This window comes from Grammomys surdaster, unplaced genomic scaffold (genome assembly GCF_004785775.1).
Source record: "Grammomys surdaster isolate TR1022 unplaced genomic scaffold, NIH_TR_1.0 334, whole genome shotgun sequence".
Lineage (NCBI taxonomy): Eukaryota > Metazoa > Chordata > Mammalia > Rodentia > Muridae > Grammomys > Grammomys surdaster.
In genome coordinates, this window is record NW_021604753.1 from 1,251,076 (window position 1) to 1,254,313 (window position 3,238).

The following is a 3,238-nucleotide window of genomic DNA, read 5'->3' on the forward strand; positions in this document are numbered from 1 at the left end:
TGTGTGTGTGTGTGTGTGTGTGTGTGTGTGTGTGTGTGTGATTCTGCGAAAATAAAACTTCACATGTTAACACCATCATCTTATAGAAAATACAAACACTGTGTAGGATCGGATGGAAACAGTCCTTCCAACAGCTTCCCCATTCTATCCCTACTACGAAAGCCATTGCTGAACTCCTTGTCTCCTTCTGCTGGTGATGCTTTATACTAGAAATGCCTTGGGAGTCAGACCCGCATTTTAATGTGGCCTGACATGTCACAAACATGGATATTTACGTGTGTGTATGTGTGTGTGTTTGTGTGTGTGTGTGAGAGAGACACATGCATAGGAAAGCCAGAATTGACATGGGTACCTCCTTAATAACTTAATTTTGTTTATTTAAAAAAATTTTTTTTGAGACAGGGTTTCTCTGTGTAGCCCTGGCTGCCCTAGAACTCAATTTGTAGACCAGGCTGGCCTTGAATTCAGGGATCCACTTGCCTCTGCCTCCTGAATGCTGGGGCCAGCAGTCTTACAGCCTGTTGTTACAGACAAGCTCCTTCATTCAACTAGAGGGGTAGATGAAGGATCCTCTTGTCTCCCTTTCTCTTCTTTCGGATTACAGACCTACAGTACCACGCCCCGGTAACCCCCACCCCCCCGAAAATGTATGTGCTGGGAGTCTGAACTCAGGTCCTCACACCTGCCCAGCAAGAACTTTCTGGCTGAGCCATGCTCCCAGCACCTGCAGTCACTACTTTGCCAAAGAGGACTACCTCCCATGTTTGTATAGCACATTCTGTTTCTGGGTTGGCAGTGTGGCTTTGTGAAATGACTCTCAGCAGGGTAGCGAATCTCAGAAACCTGGAACTTGAAACACCGTCTTCCTGAAGCTTGTTAGAAACACAAATGACAAAGCCCTGATCAGAGGATCGGGATGCAGTAGGTGTGTTTTAAACACTGCATAGTCACACTTGTAAGCCTCACTGCTGTCCAGTCAGGAATCTGACCCAGCCCACACCTCTCTTCTTCCCTTTTCCCTTCCAATTAGGAGAGTCAGCTCTGGTTTGATTGGTCCCCCTGCTGAGTCTAGTTCTCTCAGGAGGACTTAATCCATCCGGGCTTGCTTCAGTCTCAGACAGGTTACCAGAAAGGAGATCAAGGTGTTAGTCATATTCCACAAGATGCTGGTCCTGGAGTTGGAGTCAGACAGTGACTTCTTCAAAGGCACTTTGAGCACCATCTGGTATGTCCTTTTGAGAATGTAACTTCTGTGATGTAATGTGACAGGCATGCCATATGGAGAGGCCACCTCTGCAGCCAGTATCAGGCGCCATTCTCACCGACGCTGTCTCTGGGTCACGTAACCCATTTTTAGGGGCGAAAGGAGGCTCTGAGCCAGAGGCTTACATTTTCAAATCAGAATAGTTCCAAGTCCGGGCAGGGGTTCTTCTCTTCTCGAAGGCGATGCCCACTTTCATGGATTTCCTTTAAAAAACTGCAAGCGAGAAGGACTCCAGCTGGTTCTGGGTGTGGAATCGGTGTGGTGCAACAGCGGTTCTTTCTGTAGGGCGGGTAACGCTGGATCTTAAGGATCAGAAAAACATGAAGCGCCCTGAAGCCAGCCAGGTGGCATTCAGCTACGAAGCTCTTACTGCAAGATGAGCAGGTGACCCTTCGAGATTGCGACCTCTGTCCAGCAATACACTCTCCCAGCTTCTCCCAGAGGTGAAAGGACACATGACCGGCGCTGAAGGACCGAGGCTGGACCACCCACCTTGCGCGAGGGAATGGGGAAAGGAGTTAGTATGAGACCAAACTGAAAGAAAACAATCTACCCAGGAAGCTGTGCTGGGAAAGAATTGCAATTCAAAGCTCAAAGCTGAACACGCGGGACCTTTCATGGTCACTCTTGAAAAGGGTCTTACTTAAAAAGGTCTCTTAAACCCAAGTAGAAAGAGGCACCGACGGGGTTCGAACCCGTGATCTTCGGTTTACGAGACCGACGCCTTACCACTTGGCCACCGCGCCTGCGTTAGAGTAGCGACCACGCGAGCCTCTATGGTGGCACCACTCCCGTGAGCTCGCCTGACGAGCGCGAGTGCGCGCACGAGCCCAGCGCAGCCGCTCCGCCCCGCCCCTCGCAGCCGGAGCTCGGCTCGGGCGCGCCTCGGCTCCTGCCGAGCTCCGCGCTGGAGGTCGGCGAGCCCGAGTTCCTGCCGGCTGGCACGGAGGCGGGTCCACAGATCCCGAGCGCGACTTCCCTGGCGTTTCTATGTCCGTGGTTCGAATCCTAGCTCCATCAGTGGGCTCATTCACTTGCGCCGTAGTTCTCTTAGCCTCAGTCTCCCCTTTGGAGGAGTGTTTTTCTCCCTCTCCACAGGAAACAGAGGTATGGTGGCCAGTTGTCATCCTTAGTGCTACCTCGGCTGCCCGGCTTGGTGCTGTGATTCGGTGCGTCGATTTTGCAAAATAAAAAGTCCCAGCTAGCTCTTAGACTGCTTCTGTCTGGCGTAGGGACTATCTTGGATATCAGTATCAATATCAGAAATATTTGCTAGAAATGCGATTTGTGCTGGGATTGCTACGTTTGGGTTTACATCACCTACCAAGGACTCAGCCTGGGTCTGAGCTGCAGAGGTCTGGATTGTTAATGTATACATTCTTGTTCATGGATTCAGAGGTCTTGAGACCTTTCTCTAAGTACACTGCACTTTGCCTTATATTCGGTGTCTTGTAATAGGTAAGACAGTATAATCACCGCAGTTATTGCTAACCTATGGTTTGGAAAATGCAAATGTCTACTGCTCATAACTACTGAGTTATGTGTGCTAAACAAGTACCATAATGTCGTCGTGCATGAGCTTTTTCATATGGCTTATTAAAAGCTGCCTTTCCCTACTGAATGTTTTCACGTGATTGAATCTGTGACTGGGAGTTAGCCATTAGGGGTCTGCACATTTTTTTTAATTGCCAGTGGGATCTGCTACATGTGTCTCTGTAGCTCGAGCCAGTATTACGCAGTCAGATAGTAGGGCCATGTATTAGGAGTGTCCACAGCCCAGCCTGTGTAGCAGATGCAAGTACCAAGAACCTTAACCTGTCAGGATGGTTCATGTCTGCCATCCCAGCTCGTGAGGGGTTGAGGCAGGAGGAATGCCTGAGTTGGAATCCAGCCTCAAATACACAGTGAGTTCCAGGCCTGGGCTACAAAATTGAGAACTTGTCACAAGAAAACACACTCCAGGACCACATTTCT

General features: G+C 49.6%; 1 non-coding gene across 1 annotated transcript; it reads right to left on the reverse strand.

Annotated features, from left to right (window-relative positions):
- Nucleotides 1–1,938: 1,938 nt before the first annotated feature.
- Nucleotides 1,939–2,010, reverse strand: Trnat-cgu. Its single transcript has one exon. It is a non-coding gene; the product is annotated as a tRNA-Thr (tRNA).
- Between the last annotated feature and the right edge of the window lie 1,228 nt (nt 2,011–3,238).